The sequence below is a fragment of the Rattus rattus genome, chromosome 6 (assembly GCF_011064425.1).
Source record: "Rattus rattus isolate New Zealand chromosome 6, Rrattus_CSIRO_v1, whole genome shotgun sequence".
Taxonomy (NCBI): domain Eukaryota; kingdom Metazoa; phylum Chordata; class Mammalia; order Rodentia; family Muridae; genus Rattus; species Rattus rattus.
Window position 1 is genome coordinate 104,522,663 of NC_046159.1, and position 21,283 is coordinate 104,543,945.

The following is a 21,283-nucleotide window of genomic DNA, read 5'->3' on the forward strand; positions in this document are numbered from 1 at the left end:
TCACTCCCCCACCTCCCCTATAACCTCTTTCTTTTCTCTTCGATACCAAAGAAACCGGTCTGGCTTTTTTTAATTTTTTTGTCCCCCCCCCCCCCAGTGTTTGTAGACTAAGCTGGCCTTGAACTCAAAAAGATCCACCAGCTGCTACCTCCAGAGTACTGGCCTATGCCACTATGTCCAGCGAGACTGAGATTTTAAAACTTCAATTTCTTTCCCTACTTTTTCCCTTTCCTATTTTAAGTCCTCCCCTCCAGCCTTTTGCATTCAGACCTCAAGTGTGCCAGACTAGCGCTCTACCACTGTGCTGCAAGCCACAGTCCCATCCTATGTATTTTAACCCTGGACTTGAAAACTTGAGTCCTTTCACTTCTCCAAACCCCAGTACGTGCACACACCCTAGAATGGTGACAGATTTGTGTTTTGCTCTCTGTTATATTTTCCCGGCAAATGGTAAAGAACTGGGTACCAAGGAGCTCAGTACTTATATGAATAGGAATACAGGCACTAAGCAGAACGACCGCTTCAGAAGCGCCACTCACACCAGAGTTCTAGGAGGCAACCCGGGAAGTCCAGTAAACTGATTTTGTTATTTAAGGTTTCTCGGTGCTCGAACCGGCTGCGGTTGCATTATGTCCTTTGAGACGTGTTTATTTGCGCAGTTTGCGAACCTGACCCACACATTTGTGCAGGCTGAACTCGTAGCCAACAAGAGTGTGCAGTTAAGTCCACATTCTTTTCACATCACCAGCAACGCATGTTACTCTGACTGCACCCGTTCTCTTGAGAAATGTGCACAAGGCAATTCAGGTATTTCTTCACTAGTGATTTTACCGTAAGGAGGATGAGCTCAACCGTACTGGTGTCAGGGCGCGCCAAGACCGGGAAACGAATTAACATTCACTTTCCCAAAAGTATCAAAGCCTCACTCTAGATCAAATCCCGCGCTCTTGCAATGCTCAACCTGATTCTACCGCCACACCGCCCCCGTCAGATACCTATCTACAGAAGGCGTGGCAGAAAAGACAGGTCCTTGCTTTCTCCGAATCAGTTAAGTTTCGTAGAATTTTGGTTTCCTACATTTCAGCTAACATTACTGAAAACCGCCGACCACATGACACAGTAGCCACACACGCGGGCAGAGGAGGAAGCAAAACAAGAAGAAAGCCGGCGCTCCAGTAGCCACGTGAGGAACGAGCTCCCGAGCGCCTTCTCTAGTGATGACTTCAATTCCCGGCCTGCCCCGGGGCGGTTACTATCGGAGGACTACAACTCCCAGGGTGCAGCGGACCAGTCCGCCGCAACCTCCCACTCGCCCGCCTGCCGCTTGTCCCGCCCCTCCCCCGCCCCTCCCAGCCGGATCGGCATGCGCCTGCGCACCGGAGGCCGGAGGAGTCTTACCCTAATGTAAGATGGTGGCCCGTCTAGCCGTGGAACCCACCGAAAGCTGAGAGTCTCTCTCTCAGCCGTAAAGGTCGGACTCACTGAAGCAGTCAGGCCCGGTTCTGAAGAGTTTTTTCGCCGACTCTCGTTCATTGGTCTCCTGTGAGGACTCGGCAACGCGTGGAGTCGGCTAAGAGAAAAGCGAGGCAAGGCAGGCGGGTGAGTGTCTGCGGGGCTGGGCTTAGGGGAAACCCGGCGCTGACCGGCTACGAGAGAGCGGAGGCTTCGCTGGGACTGTGCAGGCCGCACCCCCCTTTCTCCCCACCCCCCCACCCCCGCCCGCCTCGTCTTCATCCTCCTCCTCCTCTGGCTACCTCCTCCTCCTCTTCCTCCCTCTCCCCTCTACGCCACAGCAGTTACCACCAGGAAAAGGCAGCCCGGCTGGAGGCAGCGCGGCGACGAGCGCCGGCTCTCCTTGGAGAATTTCTTCAATTGAGGACCCAAGAGGGCTTCTCATCGCCAGTTTTTCCCCGCATTTTTCTGGCAACAGTATCCTTAGGTCTTGGTCCTCCTGTTTCCCCAGCCCCCTTTCCCCTCTGACGTCCTTTCCTACTGCCTCCGGTCTCCCAAGCAATAGCCTTCCACTCTGACGGGTGCTGCTACTCACTGTCCACCCGTCCTGCTTGGTGCTTGGGTTTTTTTGCCCTTTTTTGCCCCGTCCCCTCCACTGAGGCCGCTCTGTTTCTAGCCTGTGCCCCCCTCTGGTGCTTGCAAATCAGTCCCCAGTCTGTCTGCCAGACCCAAGTTGATTCCGACGTGCAAGTCTCCTTTAACCACATCTGTCATCTTAAAGCCACCTCGTGAGTATCTAAATCATGTTACTGCTCCGTTGCTCCGTGTAATCCACCTGTTTCTCAACCTACTTGAGAATTGTCGGCTCCTTCCCTCTTTCCTATGCAGATTCTTTGAGTACACATTCCCAGAAAAGAGGAGATGATGCCCCTTGTTGTTCCTTGAAAAGTAAAGGAAGTTAGGAAGTGAATGAAGTGAGTAGGAGACTATTAACGTTAAGAGAAAAGATCTTTCTTCAGGCTACTCAGGAAATGAATGTTTTGAGTTTTGTGATCTTTTCGTTGCTCGTTCGCTGTCTTCTTAATTTCCGACCTTCTCCATGCCACTCAGCGCTCTCCTGAATTGCCTTTCCTCAGGACACTTGATGTTGGCTCTGATTATACCCATAAAGATCAGCTTAGCATTTCAAAACCAGGTGAACCTGGCACACACACAGAATTCATCCGTGAACATCACATGCAAATACAAGTGGTATTTTGACTGTATGCAGATTACAGATTCCTTTTGTATCAATTATTGGCCCCGTTATATTGATGTTATGATAATTGATAACATTTATTTCCCCTTTCTTTTGATCCGTGAAATTCTCTCTTTTGACGTTTCTAGGATAGGAATTATCAGAATAAATTGTATGGAAAAACACATTGGGAATGTATGTAAAAGAGAAGTTGATATTTTGGGGTAAACTTAAATTCCTTTTTTTTTTCCATAGAAAAGAAGGGGGCTGAGAAAAGTGACAAAGCTGTGCATATGCACGCTTTCTGTGGTACTTAGCTGTTATTACCTGTAGTCAGAACTAGAAGAGCAAAGAGTGGCTTATGGTCTCTACAGTACAGTGAACAGAATTGAAATGTACTAGTTTGCTTAACCAGAAGTTAGAGCCTTTGCTGTAACACACCACAGTGACATAAAGAATTACCAGAACAGCATAAACACATTGAACATAAGACACTGTGTTCTTAATATATATGTAAAAATATTTAAAGGCACAGTGACATTCTCATGATACACTATGTCCCTTATTTGGGGGAAAATATTTACAGCTAAGTGTAAATACAAATGCAGTTCCTCTAGTCACTTTTGCACATTACTGAGTTATTGTAAGTTTTACATATTTCACCTGTAAAGCTTGAATATTCTTAGATTTGATGTTGCATTAAGTTACTATGAAAAAGTCTTTAAAAATGTGAACTAATATTAGAAAAGCTGCTCATAAAGCTTCTCCTTCTTCCTCTTGTTTTCTCCTCCTCTTTTTCTTTCTTTCTTTCTTTCTTTTGTTAGACAGGGTCTTTATGTTAGCTCTGTCTGACCAGCAATGTAGATTAAGCTGGCCTTGAACTTTGAGACATCCACCTGACTCTTCATCTTTTCACTTGTGGCCAGAGCTCTTTATTTCAGCCACTTAAGTCTCTATTTGGCAAAACTGAATAAATCCCTATTCTTCTGAAAATTGGAAGCATTTTAAATAAGCATACCTTGTTTTTAGCTATACTTTGAGGTTAAAGAGAAAATAATACTTTTCATTTAGCTTATCCATAACTTGCCTTTAACTCCAAGTATTAAGTAGATGCTGGTGGAAAAGCTTGCCACTTTGAACAATCTTGTCTAGATACTCTTGGCAGTCACACTCGGCTGAATTGTAAGCAGTATGTTCTAAGGAAAATACTGTTTGTCTGATAGAAGGAGGTGAATGATTTTTTTTTTTAATACATCTTTTCTTTTGCAAAACTATTTGGCTCACTAAATATCTTAAGTAATTTCTCCTCCTTTTCTTCTAGCATAGAGAAGATGTAAAAAGTTCTTTGACATATTGACAGGAGGAAATATGCTGAAATTTATAAATATTTCTGTGTAGTTTTTATATTTAACATATTCAACATGGAGGCTTCATGCTTAATGGTTTTCTCTGATACTTTGGAATTCTTTCTGCTAATCAAGTAGTTGAAGTCTTCAAATGAATAGATTGTTTGTATAAGGATTTTAAACATGAGTCACTTAAAGTTGGTTTACCATATAATTTTTCTGAAACTTGCATCAACAAACCTTTAATTTGATTAGGATGAGAGATATAATCAAACAGCAAATAACAAAATAAAAGTGTTTTGTGACACTTGTCAACTTACTTCTAGATGGAAATACTAGAGATAGCTTGTAACCCATTACTTTGTTTTTGTGGTCTTAACTAGCACAGGCCATCCTGGAACTGACTGTGAAAGTTGTCTTCAAGCACAGGGCAGTCATCCTGCTTCAGCTTCCTTAGGCTGGAATTACAGAGTGAACCACCAAGTAACCAGTACTGGATAACTCATTAGTTTGTAAAAGACAGAGGCCATTGCCAAAGGGTGAGCTCCTAGCATTAGGAGAATTTTACTTATTTATTTGTGTGGTACTAGGCAAGACCATGGAGCTTCCTGCATGTTAAACAGTGGCTTTCAGGAGAGTGTTTCTGTAAAATGGATTTTGTGTCTTAAGAGAATGAAAAACAATTCATTTAAGTAGTTTGGATTTAGAAGCTTTTCTTTGTCTTCCTTCCTACTCCCTGTTTTAAAAACGAGGCAGCACTTTTCACTTTAATGTTTTGTTTTTTTTAATGTGACTACAAGTAATTCTTGATTCAACTTTGTTATTGTTTTTGTAGACCATGTGAGATAGGGTAAATTTGAGAAAGCTTTAGTTTCTGCTGGAAATTCATATAGTTCTGTCATTACCTATAATATCACCTTGACTTTTTGTGAAGAAAGTATAGTGATCTAAGTTGGTTTTTGAAACCAAAACAGTAGGGAAATAGGTTATAGAGGTTTTTGCTGTTCTAGAAACAGTATAACTAGAATGTACTACATACATTCCCCAAAGGAATTTTTTAATCTAAATGGAACTTGTAAATGGTTTTCATCCCACTGGAATAGCATGTATCAGATAAAACTTGGTAACACATTCTAACATTTTATAAACTTTATGTTCCCTCAGAGTTATTAGGGAAAGTCTACAAATATCCATTCTTGGAAAGAAATAGTTGCATGAAATCTGGTAACAAAGATTTAATGTATCTTTGTTTCTCAGAAGTTGAAAGTTTACTAATTATGGTTATAAGCCACTACCGTGATCAGGTTGTAGGTGTTTACACAGTTTATTTCAAAATAATTTTTAATCTCATTTTGTAGACTTCTTTAGTTGAAAGATTGTGAAGTAAATGCCAGCTTTTCCAAATGTAGTTTCCTAGTAGGTTCTGCATTTGTGTAGTCATACAGATTCATGTGTGGGTAGGCCAGAGAACAACTTCAGGTGTCAACTTTAGGAGGTAGGCTCTAGACTAACCAATTAGGCTATTCTGGCTCTCCACTAACCTTCAGGATCCCTCCTGCCTTTGCCTAGTCAGGACTTAGACTGCAATTGCACACCATGTCCAGTGAGTTTTGAGGACAGAACCCTGGTCCCCAAACTTGTAAAATAAATGCTATATAAACCATCCTTTCCCATCCGGGTTCTTTAAGTTTGTTGGGTTTGTTTGTTTTGTCTTTGTTCCTCCCTAAAGTTGTTTATGGATAATTTTAGCACTGTTTTTTTGGTCCCTTATGGTTTAGTTTGGTTAAGTCTTTCTATGCTAAGAAACATATTTCAGGGAGAGAGGGAGGGAGAAAAAAAGAAACGTATTTCAGGCCTGTGCATATGAAGCAAGTATATTACCACTTAGCTGCATCATTGTAATTTAGATTTTCTTTTATGGGAAGAGGAAAACCCAAAGTAAAGATGTATAAGTATAGGGCAGTCTGAGATGTTTTTCCTTTTTGTCCCAGTCTGTTCGTGAGGATGGCTTTTTCATGATTAAGCTGTTCTGTAGGAAGATCCTCCTGTTTCAAGCTTTACTTACTTTACTTGGGTAAGCCTTGCTATTTGCATAGCATATGTGTTATATATCTGTTCAAAACTTTTTGTTTGTTATGGTCACTAAAAATTTCTCATCTTTTAAGCAATTATGGAATAGAATTAGAAATCAAAATGACCAAATTGGCTTGTGTGCATAACAATGTGTAAAACATTATGTAAAAACAATGGTTAAATAAATACCAGGCATAATGGCATATACCTTTAGTCTCAGCATTTGAGAGACAGAAGCAGGATAGGTCTCTGAGTTTAAGGTCAGCCTGGTCTATAGACCAGCAAGTTCCAGGACAGCCAGGACTAAACAGTGAGACCCTGTCTTAAACAAAACAAAACAAACAAACAAAAAAACAAAGTTGAAGGGGGAAAAGCTCAAAACCAAACTTCAAAAACCCAATGTAATTGAATTAAAAAACCCATTACTTAAAAACCATAGGTTTGTGTTACTGTTTGTTGAAGGAATTAGCAAACTGTGGTATAGACAAAGCAGTGACAGAATTTGAATGGTAGCTATATCCAAAGGATATGATATTCCCTAATAGTAACAGACACCTTGTCTAAGCCACATATCTAGACATTTGTGAGCAGGGTTTTTCTTCTCTCCATAAGATGTGATAATTTAGTAACCTGTTTCATTCATTCCCTGTAGGGCATCAGGTGTCTTTAGACTGTGAGTTTACTGAGCGGACGTTGCTGACTTAAGTTATTTAAACTTATTTAGTGAGCCTTGGTTATAGCAGTTTTTTCTCCACTTTAAAAAAAAAAAACTTAAAAAAAATTTCTGCTTTCCATATTTTATGTATGACATTTTTCTGATTTTTTTTTTTTTTTAAGATTTATTTTATGCATGTGAATACACTGTAGCTGTCTTCAGACACTCTAGAAGAGGGCATTGGATCTCATTATACAGATGGCTGTGAGCCACCATGTGGTTGCTGGGAACTGAACTCAGGACCTCTGGAAGAGCAGTCAGTGCTCTTAACCACTGAGCCATCTCTCCAGCCCCTCTTGGATTTCTTAAGCTTCTTTTTTTTTTTTTTTTTTTCTTTTTTTCAGAGCTGGGGACCGAACCCAGGGCCTTGCGCTTGCTAGGCAAGCGCTCTACCACTGAACTAAATCCCCAACCCCTTAAGCTTCCTTTCTTAAATAACTCAGGCCCACCTGCCTAAGAGTAGCATTACTCAGTTTGGTCAGGCTCTCCCATCTTCAACCATGAATCAGGAAAATGTAGCTTTCACTCTTGCTCTCTCGCTCTCCTAGTTGTAGCTAGCCATGTACTACAGACCTGTAGTGCCAGTATTTGAGCCTTAATAGTGAGACCCTGTTTCAAAAAACCAAACCAAACATTTTGTTTGCCCCAGACCTATTTCAGTGCACCAGGATCCACAACAGCAGTAACCCCTGAAAAAAGGTATTGCAAGGTGTTTTATATATATTTAAAATGAAGTTAAGACAACATTAAGCTTCTTTTTTTAGTGGGGGATAGGGAACTGGGATTTGAATTCAGTGGTTATGTACTAGGAAAACATTCTACAAGTCAGCTGTAGTCCAAGCCCAAGTCCTTTTTAAAAATTGAAACTTTGTGAACATTTTCTTCAGATACAAAGTAGCTATGGATTATGATGTAGTAGCTGTCACTGAGCCTCAAAAGACTATCAGCTCATAGCAGTTTGGTTTCACCTCTACCCCACTCACTTTACCATTCTTCGTGCTGCTTTCTGCTCTGCACCACTTTGAATCTAATCCTCGCCATCACATTATTTTCTTTTGTACTAGAACTCTTTAGACATAATAAAATACTCTGAATTTTAATCAGGATCATGCAGTTGGCTTTTCAAATAGCTGAGTGCATATTATAGACCCACATGCTGGAAAGTGACAGTTTGTGTTTATCTTGACAAGAATACTTTATAATAGTATAACCAGCACTGCCCAGAGCAGTGTTCAAATAATGTCTATAATACATAAACTCCAGTCAGTGTACTTCACATCAGAGTTGTAGGTGAGAAAGTGGGATATAGATAAAGAATATGAAGCGTGTGTCCTCAGAGCATCTCAGAGGAGCGTTCCACACACTTCATGTTGGGGATAGACGATCATGAGTAGTCACTTGGGGATGGGGATGAGCATGTTGTGAGAGGATGTAAGAAGTCTGGTTTTTCTGGGAGAAAAGTGTTAATCTGAGGGAATTGTAGCAGATTATATTAGTAGAGTTGGTTTATAAAGTACATATTTAGAAGGTTGAATTCAATGTGTGAAACAGTTAAGAAGTATCCCCCCCTAAAACAAAATTGGTAGGTCAGGAGTTACATGGTGGTATTTTTTAGAAAGATTAATTCTTCTTTCAGTACTGTGATGAATAATTTGGGGTTAACAGCTGAGTTTTGTTTGAAATATTAAAGGCCAGTTGAAAAGCTATTCTGAGGAATATTAAAGCATTGAGGTGGAAATTCTGCAGGGTTTGGTGGTAAATTAAGTCTTTTTTTTAAATAAAAATCTTATGTATATATGTGTGTATGTATATGTGCTAAGTGTATATAGGTGCCTCTGGAGGCCAGACGGGGAGTTGGAATTCTTAGAGCTGGAGTTACAGGTGGTCATGTCCTGATGTAGGTGTCAGGAGCTGAGTTTAGGTCTGCAAGGGCAGTAAACAGCTGAGTCCGAGTCTTTCCTCTTCAGCTCCCTAAGTCTCAGAGTGGCACTGTGCTTACAGCAGAAGACTAAGGAATCGTATTGTGCTTGTCTTTTATAGTATATAAAAGTATATACTATATATAGTATATAGTATATAGGGTCTCATGTTACCTAGGCTAGTGTGCACTAGACGTGGTTATAGGGCAGTGTAGTTGTGGTTAATATAGAAGCAGGGTTTCAGAAGGGAGGTGATATATGATTACTCAAAAAATCTAAAAAAAAGAATTCAGTTTTTAAGAATGATTTTAGTTATTCATTCACTGGTTAATGGTGAGGAAAACAAAGAAACATTAAAAAAGTAAACTGTTTTTCCTGTCCCTAAGAGCTGCAAATGACCTTCCAATGCAGACCTTCCAATGGTCCTTCCACCTGTCCTTCCTACAGTGCTGAGGTTACAGTTGCTCACTACAGTGGAAAACTTTATGTCCTCTGCTTCTATGTGTTTATTAGTACAGATAAGATATAATATGCTTATATTTGGATAATTATACTCAAGAAATATTATTGGGTATCTTTAAGGTTCAGTGATGGCTTGATGAAGCAGAAGAATGCAGAAAATTCTGATGAATAAGGGCATTAAATATTGAAGGCTCCAACTTCCATTAAGGATGAATAGAATCTTAAGGTCAACAGGATAACATATTAGAAAAAGACATGTGAAATGAAAATTTATTCTTTGATTTACTTTGCTATGCTTCATTTTACAAACGTAATGTTGGAGGCTGGGGAGGTGGCTCAATTGGTGAAGTGCTTGCTGTGTAATCATTAGGACTTTACTTAGGATCTTCAGCACCTAGATGAAACAACAAACAAACAAAAGAGCTGAGCATGTTGGGCATCTTGACCCAGCTCTGAGTGGCTGAGAAAGGAGCGTCCCTGGATTTGCCTAATCCTTGAGCTCCAAGTTCAGTGAGAAACCATGTCTTAGTTGGGTGAGTTAGGGAGTGACTGAAGAAGATGCCTGATGTCCATCTATGGCTTCTGTATGTACATGCACATATCATGAACACAGGCACAGGCCAGTGCACGCAGACCTTTTTTTTTTTTTTTTTTTTTTTTTCCGGGGCTGGGGCCGAACCCAGGGCCTTGCGCTTTCTAGGCAAGCCCTCTACCCCTGAGCTAAATCCCCAACCCCCATACAGACTTTTTAAAACTCTGGTTAAACATTTTTTTTTTTTTGGTGGTGGTGGTGTATGTGGTTGCTGTTCGGAGACACTCTTGAAGGTATTCTTTTATTCAATTTTTGACCCTCATTAAGCCAACCTCAAATACTGTGACTTTCTAGACAGCACACTTCATTTTGTGAAAGAATTTTTCACATTTTAAAGTTTTCTCCCCTCCCCTCCGCTCTCCTCTTTCTCCCTTGCTTTGCTGATGCTAGCAAGTGCTGTACTGTTGAACTACATCCCCAAACCCTCTGCATCGTCTTCCTCTCTGGAGGTAGTATCTTACGAACTCAGGCTAGCCTGAAAGTCACTTTGATCCTTCTAAAAAACACTTTATTTACTGTGTACTTGGGTGAGCATATGGATTCCATGGGGTGCATGTGGGTTTCAGAGAACAGCTTTGGGAATCAGGTCTTTTCTTCTACCATTTGGATTCCAGGGGTCAAACTCAGGTCATCAGGTTTGGTGGCAAATACCTTTATCTACTGAGCCATCTTGCCAGCCCTGGAAAAGTTATTTTGTAGTAGAACTTCTGGTCCTCCTGCCTCCACCCCCAACCCCCAGTATTGGGATTAAGGTGTGTGTCACCATGCCCAGCTCATTTTGCGTTTATTTATGTATTTTATATCTTTATTTTGTTGTGTGAATGTTTTGCTTTACATGTATGTTTGCCATATGTGTGCCTGGTCCCTGGGGAGGTCAGAATAGGTTATCAGATCCCCTGAAACAGGAGTTCCAGGTAGGTGTGCTCTGTTGTGCGGGTGCTGGGAATCAAACCCAAGACCTTGGCAAGGCCAGTCAATACTCTTAATCGCTGAGCCATCTCTCCAGCTCTCTCACTTTGTGTTTTAAAGTATTTATGTATGTTCTTTTAGCTTGGTAAATGGTAGATGAGTATTAAATACGTTTACTTTTATTTCTTGTTTTTAATATCTAATTATTAATTATTCTTATGCTGAATTTAACTTGTAGATCTTAAAGATTCTCACAGTTAAGGCTGGAACTCTCTGAAGCCCAAGGTGCTTAGAATTTTAAATTTACACTTATTTTTACCAGTCATTTTCTTTCTTGTGTTATAAATGTTTGGATCTATCTTAACACCATGACTGTTGTAGCACTTGTATAATTTTAATAATGATAGAAACCAAGATGTAATGTAGCACATTGTTGAGAAATACAAATTGATCATCATTAACTTCAATTTACAAAATACTCCCTGATAGCCATAGTGGAAAGTTCCACTGCCCTCACATTACAGAGCATAGGCAAAGGCAGGTACACTGGAACCAGAAGCTTTTCTTACAATATCATGTCTGTATGTTTAAGGTCTATATGAAATACAAAGGCATTTCATCTTTATAGTTGTATACTAGTCTCAGTTTTTGACCTGTGTCATTATGTTACATACATTCTCTAGAATCTCTCCAAAGTCTGAACTCTAAAATACATTTTCTCTAGGCATCCGAGGGACATGCAGCCTGTAACCTGTTTGACACATCTCCTACCCCTAAAGCTCCTTTACTTTTGTAATGTGTCGAGCTAATAATTTGTCATTGATTCCGTTTTGCTTTTTGTGACAGGGTCTTGCTGTATAGCCCAGGCTGGCTTTAGACATGCTGCTTCAGTTTCCATCCTGCTGGGATTATGGGCACGTGTGTGCTACCATGGCTAGCTGAACTTTTAAAAAACTTTTATCTATTTGGTCATGGTTGTTAAATATAAACACCATTTGCCTTTGGGGATTTTTTTAAAGGGGGATTTTAATGTGTTAATTTTGTACTTTAAGATTGAATTTGTGAAGGAAAATCGTGTGTGTGTGTGTGTGTGCGCGCGCTTTTCTGAATGTATGCCATATAAGTTGATGTTCTGCACAGGCTCTGGGGGGCATTGGATGGAGCTGAAGTTACAGATGGTCATGAGACACCTGACATGCGCATGGTGAAAGTCAAACTTGGGTCCTCTGAAAGTCAGAAGGTACACTTAGCCACTTAACCATCTTTGCAGCCCTGTGACTTTTCTATAGGTGTTATAGGTAAGTTGATCTGGGGAAACATTTGTCTGTGAGGACTCAGGCATGCATCACTATTCTTGCTAATAACTTTAAGGCAACAAGAGACTCTTAAGGATCATTACTGTGTTCCTTTCTGTTTTTATTCTGATATTGGGGATTCCTCATATGCACCAATCATGTGTTCTGCCAGTGAGCTACACCCCAGCCCTAGACTCTGCTTTTTATTATGCATTATTGAATTCTAGAACCATGAGTGGTAGGTCATGATTATTGTAATCCAGCCATCAAGAGGCAGAGGCAGGAGGATTGTCAGAAGTTTGACACCAGCCTGATTTACATACTGAGTTCCAAATTTATACAGTGAGACCTTGTGTCAAAAAAAGAAAGAAAAAAGTAAATGTAAAAACTTGGGTTGTGGAGCTTGAGAGAGATGGTTCAGCAGATAAAGCATTTCCTGTTCTTCAAGAGGTACCTAGTACCTGTATCAGATGGTTTACAACTGCCTGGAACTGCTGGGCGCTCTCTCTTTCTTTCTCTCTCTCTCTCTCTCCCTCTCTCTCTCTCTCTCACACACACACACACACACACACACACACACACACACACACACACAGACACAGACACAGACACAGACACAGAAAAAAAATGTCCAAAAAAAAAATAAAAACCTTGTCATGATACTAAAATAAATACTGCTCTTAAGTATTTGGGATAAAGGATTAACTTAGATGATTTTTATTATGTTTTTGTTTTGAAGCAAGGTTCTCATTATCTAGCCTAGTACTAGAATAGAACATTATCCAGCTTAGAACTCACTATGTAGATGAGGGTAGTCTGAAGTCACAGAGATCCATCTGCCTCTGCCTACCCAGTGCTGGAAATAAGGGGTCTTAGATGATGATGTATGGGTATTTACCTATATGTATATTAGAGGATTGTATGGATGCTGCTGCCAGAAGAGGAATCATATTTTCTGAGACTGGAGTTACATACGGTTGTGAGCTGCCATGTAGGTGCCGTTAATTGAACCCATTCCTCTGGAAGAACACCTAGTATTCTTAACTGCTGAGCCATCTTTCCAACTCTGAGATAATTTTTTAGTAGTTGAATATCGTATTCAATTAGCCTGTAATTTTGTTTGCTTTGCTAGACAGGGTTTGTGTGTGTGTGCATGTGTGTAGCCCTGACTGTTAGACAGGGTTTGTGTGTATGTGCGTGTATGTAGTCCTGACTATCATGGAAGTCCTGACTGTCTGTTGACCAGGGTGGCCTTGAACTCATAGGTCCACCTTCCTCTTCCTCCTGAGTGCTGGGATTAAAGGCATGTGCCACCACTGCCCAGCTTTACTCTTAAAAAACATTTGTTTATTTAGTGTGTAGGTGCCTGTGGAGGCTAGGAAGAGGGTGCTGGAGCTGGAGTTAGGTGCAGATGGTCAAGAGCTGACCAATGTAGGTACTGAGAACTGAACTCAGGTCCTCTGCAGATAGCATGGTAAGAGCAGAGCCATCTCTCCAGCTATACCTGGAAGAATTTTGATAAAGAAATTTAAGATTAAAATTTTCAGAGTTCAATATTTTCATGCCTTAATACTAGAACCAAGGATGCTGACTTCTGAGATCAAATATTCTAGAACAATATTTGTTCTTAACCACTTAAAAGGACAACAGTACACATTGGGAAATATGAATGTTCTGTAAATGATTAGAGTTGAGAAGAAATAGTTTTACAGAAACTATTAGGGTAAAAGAAGATACCTGTGCCCCCAAAACTTCCAAACCCTTATAGCTATAAATAATATAGATTTGAGGAAGGAAGAAGATGGGGAGATGATAAAATTTCATATTCTTAGATGCTCAATGGGAGGATAAGTTTGATAGGTGGAAACAAAGATCTTGTTATTTTCTGGACTTCAGTACTTTTTATTGTGTGTGTGTGTGTATTCTTTTTTCTTTTTATATATTTATTTTTTCATTTTATTTATATGAGTGCATTGTGGCTGTCTTCAGAGACACCAGAAGAGGACATCGGATCCCATTACAGATGGTTGTGGGCCACCATGTGGTTGCCGGGAATTGAACTCAAGACCTCTGGAAGAGCAGTCAGTGCTCTTAACCTCTGAGCTATTTCTCCGGCCCCTGTGTGTTGGGAATTCTTAAAATTTAAAGCTAGGCTTAATTTCTGCTGGCTCTGCTTACCTAGATTTTGATTAATCCATAGGAATAACTTTTCAGCCCACATATCACATCGATCAGTCTTTTTTCTCTTTTAATTACTGATTAGTATATTGTGGTAAAGATGAACCACTGTGTAACTGTGCAACAGTGTTAAGGGACAGTTGGATTGTTTTCTGTGTTTAGGTTTTACTAGAAAAGTTTTTATGAGCATTCATGTCAAGTTTTTACATGAACTTAAGTTTTCATTTTAGGATGTATGTCCAAAAGTAAAATTGCTGGGACATCTGTTAATTACATGCCTAGTTTGTATTGTCGTTGTTGATGATCATGATGATTGATGGTGACATGGTTACCCATATCCCAGGCTTGCTTGGAACTTGATATGTAGTTAAAGTTGTGATCATTCTACTTCCTCTTGAGTGCTGAAATTATATGCACACACCAACAGACCTGGTTTCATATGGTGATGTTAAGGGATTGCATGCTGGGCAAACACTAGCATCTAAGCAATGCACCCAACTCTGTGGTTAATGGTATTATTTTTCATGTCGCTTGCTGATTTTAAGTCTTTTTTTTGTCTTAAGTTCCTTATATATTTTACATACTAAGTCTTTGACAGTTTTATAGTTCACAAATACTTTATTTTGTAGATTATCTCTCCACCTGTGGGTTTCTTTGTTGTGTTTGAGGTTAGTGTTAATTGTTAATTTAATAGACTCTAGGATCATCTGGGAGCAGGGCCTTCGGGAATGGTTTGATTGAGGTGGATAGAGCCACCTACTTTGTTTGGGTGGTGGTGCCATTCATTCCCTGGCTGGGATCCTGGACTGTAGAGAAAGGGAGCAGCATGTCTGCATTCCTCCTTTCGCCAGGAGCAGACAAAGTGTGACTTGCTGGTCAAACTCTTGCTGTCTTGACTACCACCATAAGGGGTTGTATATTAAACAGATTAAACAAACCCTGTCTCCCTTAAATTATTTTTGTCAGGGTATTTTATCACAGTAATAGGACAAGACACTAAGACATTTCATCAGCATTCTTACTGTAGTCATGCTGGTAGGTATGTAATTATATTTTACTGTGGTTTGAGATCTCTGAGAGCTAACGATACTGAAATATTTTGTTTGTTTTGTTTGGGAGTCTGGGTTCTCAATCAGACTGGCCTTGAATTCACAATCCTCTTACCTCTGGACTGCTAGGATTATAGACATGTCCCACAAACCCAGGGGCATTTTTCTGTATATACTGACCTTTTATGAATTGTTTTTAGCCTGTTTTTCAATTAGATTGACTTTTTCCTCTTGAGTTTTGAACATTCTTTGTATATTGTAGATAACAAAAAAATTTAGTTTGCAAGCTGTCTGTGGTACTTACATCTATAATCCTAGTACTCAGGAGACTGAGGCAAAAAAAAAAAAAAAAAAAAAGTTTCAAATTTGAGGCCAGCCTGGGCTGTGTAGTTCCAGATCAGCCTAGGCTACAGAATAAGACCCTGAATCACACAAAAAAGTAGTTTGCAAATGTTTTACCCCAGTTTCTTTCTTTCTTTTTTTAAATTTATTTACTTTATTTATAGATGGTTGTGAGCCACCATGTGGTTGCTGGGAATTGAACTCAGGACCTCTGGAAGAGCAGTCAGTGCTCTTAACCACTGAGCCATCTCTCCAGCCCCTACCCCAGTTTCTAATACATTTGCATTGTCTTTAGTGTTATTCACAGAGCAGATCTTCTCTCCCTCCCTCTCTCCCTCCTTCCTTCCTTCTTTTCTTTATTCCTTCCTTCCTTTTTTTTTTTTTCCTTTGAGACCCTCCAGTAGCCCTGGCTGTCCTGGGACTGACTATGAAGACTAGACTGGCCTCAAACTCATTGATCTGACTGCCTCTACCTTCAGAGTTCTGGGATTAAAGTTGTGTGAGCTACCATACCCAGCAAAAGCTTCTCTGTTTTTTAATTTTGTTTCTTTTTAATGTAGTGTAGTGGTGATCAAATCCAGGGCCTAGAGTATCTAGACAGTTTATTCCCAGCCCCAGTCTACACTTTTTTTTTTTTTTTTTTCTTTTTTTTCGGAGCTGGGGACCGAACTCAGGGCCTTGCGCATGCTAGGCAAGTACTCTACCACTGAGCTAAATCCCCAACCCCCCAATCTACACTTTTTAATTTGGGAACTGTGGGGTTTAGCTCTCTCCAGTGGCGGAATACTTGTCTAGCATGCACAAGACTTTGGCTTTTATTCCTTTTAGTACACTGATTGATTGTTTGTTTGCTTTTTCATGAAAAATTTAAGTTTTGATGAGGTTGAAATCTTCTTGTAGATAAGACTTTGTGTCCTCCAGACACTATTTACTAAAAGTTAAAGGGGGTTAGAAGGGCCAAGGTGGTGATTTACTCATTGTGTGTGTGGTAGTGGGAAGGGTGATGGGGTTTTGAGACAGAGTCTTCTTATGTTACACTTTCTGGCCTTGAAATTCAGTCTTCCTGCTTCAGCTTCCTAAGTATTAAGATTATAGGGGTGCCTCACCACCATACTTTATGTTTAAATGTGTGGTCCATTTCAAGTTGATTTAACTTAATACTTCCTGAGTAGTAAGATTACACACCCCAGCAGCAGTGCTCCAGCATCATTTGTTATAAAGGCTTTCTTTCCTGCATTAAGTTTCTTGTGTAAAGTTGAGAAGTGCCAGTTGAGCATATTTGAGCAGCCTTTTGTACTGGGGTTCCATCAGTCTATGTATCTTTCTCTCCTTTGGTACCCTGTTGTGTTGAGTAATTCTTCCCACTGGGCTGACTTTACAAAACTGTTTAGGTCTCCTAAGATTTTCCCCTTCCCATATAACGTTTATGATAGGCTCCATCTGTATCTGCAGAAACTTTTTTTTTTGATTTATTTATTTATTTATTTATTTATTTATTTATTTATTTATTTATTTATTTATTTTCTAGTAATTGCATTACTCCTGTAGCAGAGTTTGGCAATGACTGGTGCCTTTACTGTATTAGGCCTTCCAGTCAGTAAGTTGTATCAGTTTATATAGCTAAGGACCTCATCAGTAGTGGGAATGCACTCTGCCATTGAGCCAATACCCAAAGCTTTTCTTTTACTTTCTTTTTAAGATGGGCTCTTGGTAAGATGTTTGGACTCCCTTAATCCTCCCCCTACCTCCGCTTCCCCAAGTATCTGTTCTGAAGGCTTGTACCACACTAGGTTGCCTGGTTGTGATGAAATTCCTTACAAGAGCATCTTCAGGCAGGAAGGATTTATTTTCACTCACAGTTTGAGGGGATATTGTTAAAGGTCCAGGGTAGGGACAGTAACATGATGTGGCTAGTCATATTGTGGCCATAGGAAGCAAAGTGATAAATGCTGGTACTCAATTTGCTTTCCTTTCCCTCTTTTTATTAAGTTGGAGACCCTAACCCATGGACTGCTGCTGCTTACATGCAGGGTGGCTGTTTCTTCTTTAGTAAGTCCTCTGGGAGCACTGTCATAAATATAATCAGGGGTGTGTCTCATAAGTGATTACAAATTCAGTCAAGTTGACAATAACACTGCATAGAGTTTAGTGTCTTTGAGTTTGTGGTTAGGGTATAGAAATATGTTCAATTTTTGTATATTGATCTTGCATCTTGTGACCTCCCTGAACTTAATAGAGTGGATTTTTTTTAACTAAATAGTTATACTATGTGCAAATAAAAACTTTGCAAAAATTTTTACCAGTTTGATGTTTTTTTAAAATTTTTTATTTTCTATTCTTTATTGTGTAGCATTCCATAATTGTTGAGTAAGATTGGTGAGAACAGCTGTCTTTCCTTTGGACCAGAGTGTAGTAGGAAAGAAACTGTTTTTATCATTAAATGTGATGTTAGCTGTGGCTGGTTTATCTTCCTTCCTTTCTTCCTTTCTTTCTCTCTTTCCTTCTCTCTCTCTTTCTCTCTTTCTTTCTCTTCTTGTCATTCTTTATCAATCTGAGAGGAAATTACTCTTTTTCCTAGTTTGCTCAGAAGTGTGTATTCCTCCTTCCCTCCCCAAACCTGGGCCTCACATATGCTTGGCAAGTGCTCTTTACTAGAGTAGGCCTGTGCCCCCAGGCCCTGGGTGGGATTTGTTAAATATTTTTTTTGTTTACACTGTGTCTGTGTGTTGCATGTGTACAGTGCTTCCGGGGTCCAGAAGACAGTGTCAGGTCATCTGGAGCTTCATTTGAAGGTAGTCATGAGCTGTTCTACATGAGTGCTGAGAACAAGATCAGGTCTCTGCAGAGCAGCAAGTACTTCTTACCAATTGACGCATTTCTCTAGGTCAACATGGGGTGGTTTTTTTTTTTTCCTCCAAGAGTTGAAACAATAATTAAGGGCACTTGCTAATCTTCCAGAGGACCTGGGTTTGATGTTCAGGACGCTCATGGTACCTCACAACTGTTCATGACTCCAGATGGGACCCAACATCCCCTTCTGGCTTTGTAGGCATCAGGCATGCCACAGATACACATACAGCCAAAACACCCACAGACATACAGTTTTTAAAAAAAATAAAAAGTTGAATCAGCCTTGCATAACTGGAGCAAATCCCATTTTGTTATGGTTTATAATCTTCTCTTTACGTTCCTGGGTTTTAATCTAATGATATTTTATTCAAGATTTCTATATATAAGTTCATGAGGGATGTTTGATCTGAGGCTCTCTCCTTTCCTTTCTTTTTTCTGTTTGCATATCTTTGTCATCATTATTATTATATTATTGTTATTTTCTTTTGCAATACAGGGGATCAGACCCTGAGCTTTGTACATGACAGGCAAGCACATTACCATTGAATTATATATATATTCCCAGCTAATTTAGCAAAAATAAATTTGACTGGCCCAAGGGATTTCTGTTTGGGAAGCTTGTTAATTATGGCTTCCACATCTTTGGTGATTATCGGAGTAACCAGATTATCTGTTTTATCCTGGTTAAGTTTTGGTAGCTTGGTTTTTTTTTTTTTTTTGGTTTGTTTGTTTTTTGTTTTTTTAACCCCCCCACTCTGTATATGTGTGTGTTGAGGGGTTGGGGGATGGTTGGTTGGGTTTGATTTAGTTTGTTCTGGATTGGGGTGTACCTGGGATTGAGCCCATGCCAGGCAAGTGCTACATTGCTCACTTAGATGCCCAGCCTCAAATAATTGCATTTTTGTTTGTCTGTCAGTTTTTGAGACAGGATTATCACTGTATAGCCTTGACTGGCCTGGAACTTGCTGTATAAACCAGGCTGGTCTCAGACTCATAGAGATCCACCTACTTCTGCCTCCTGAGTGCTGTGCTTAAAGAAATGCACTTCCATGAACTATATATTAAGCGTTTTGTTGCGGGTGAGAGAGTATCTGTATCCTAAGGCATTTCATGGGATATAAGAGTAATGCCTTGTACAGTGGTTTAAAAGTATAAAGCAGCAGGGACCAGAGCCACAGTGGAGAATACTGTGGGAATTCAGAAAGCCAGTAGTCAAAGAATGGGAGCAAGACTCATTTGCTTAAAGTTGTGAATGAGTGAGAGAGGAAGGTTAGGCAAACCCAAGGAACACATCTGAACAAGAGTATACAGAGCCAAAATGAATACGACAGCCAGCAGTGAGAGCACATTCTCATTGCTGAGGTGGTGTGATTAGGCAGTGCAAGAAAGATATTTTCCTAAAACTCCAAGAAAGAATTAAGTTTGAGCAGAATAAATGTTTTTCTCACTTACTGACTTTATGTGTGTAGGTGTTTTCCTGCATGTATGTCTGTGCTTTTATCCGAGTACCTAATGCCAATGGAGGGCAGAAGAGTGTTGGATCCGACAGGACTAGAGTTAGAGCTGTTGTAAGGCTCTATGTGGGTGCTTAGAATTGAACCCTGGCCACTAGAAGAGCAGCCAGTGCTCTTGACTGTGAACCATCTCTCCAGCCCCAGTTTAAAAGTTCTTAATCTGAAGAGTGACTTGAATGTATTTTAAGGCGGGTGCATCACTTTATATTAGAAATATATCACCATTCATTAGAAATACAAAATTCCATAGTCATAGTAAGTCAGAATCAGAAGGATTTTTTTGACAGAATAGTTAAACAATTAATACGTATGATCTTTTGACAAGCTTTTATTTGAAAAGAATCAGACAACTGTACGATACATGAATTCTAGAACAGAGAGATCATCAGAGTCAATACAAATTACATTCGTTTGTATATTAGTAATACAGTTGAAATGGAGACCAAAAGAGATTTCTTGAAGAAATAAGAAATAAAAGTCAATAGGTGTAATGACCAGATATAGATGATGAGAATGCTGAAGCAAAGATTATGATCAAATTTTGGCACTGGGCAACAGAAAACTGGGTGGGCCATTGACAGGAAATCAAAAGCCTGGGTGTTGCAAAGAGCTGCGATTCTTTCTTCTTAGGTTACTAGAACTTTTGGTCACAGAAAATTACCATAATAATAACAACTGGAGAAAAATCTCAAAAAAGAAGTGGAAAAAGAATTCTTATAATTCAAAAACCCTAAAATAAACATGTTTATTATTTTCATGTTATTTTGATTCTTTAAAATGTGTGAACTCGTTTTTAGATCATTTTTAGTAGTTTAAAGGTGATTTCTATACTCTGGACATTTATTATATAAATACCTTTTGTATTTTTATAACTTATTTGCAAAGAAATTTTCCCACTATAAAGTATATTTACTCTCAAATTGTAAATATTCAAACATTCAAAGTTATTATAGTCCTTACATGTTAGATTATAAAGGATTAAATTGTTTGGCTTTACTGAGAATGTAGATTTCTGTCATTCTTTTTTTTTTTTTTTAATACTCTTGACAATGTCGAAACTAAAAAAAAGTTTTTACATATTTGCATATTTCTGATAAAAGTTTCATTCCTAATAATTGGTTCAGTAGATGCTCTACGTCAGTTATTCCACAGACCAGTTGTCAGATTTGCCAATTGTGTTGGTATTTTAAGAAAATTATTTTTCTAATAAATTTGGCCAAAATTTTATCATTTTGTAGGAGAAATTTTAAGTTTATATTCTTTCTACTACTTTAAAAGGTCACTTTATATTTTCTTCCCAGCTTTTTATTATTGAGATTCTTCTATTTCAAAATGTCTGTATCGGGCTGG

The 21,283-nt window shown here is 39.4% G+C and overlaps 1 protein-coding gene across 6 annotated transcripts in view; it reads left to right on the forward strand.

Moving 5' to 3' along the window:
* The first annotated feature begins 1,372 nt into the window (after nucleotides 1–1,372).
* Cnot4 (CCR4-NOT transcription complex subunit 4) overlaps nucleotides 1,373–21,283 on the forward strand; it is a 101,890-nt gene continuing 81,979 nt past the window's right edge. For all 6 annotated transcript variants that reach the window (XM_032906763.1, XM_032906765.1, XM_032906764.1 and 3 more), the window contains exon 1: nucleotides 1,373–1,599. The gene's annotated coding sequence lies outside the window, so the exon portion shown is untranslated. The remainder of the gene's footprint in view (nucleotides 1,600–21,283) is intronic.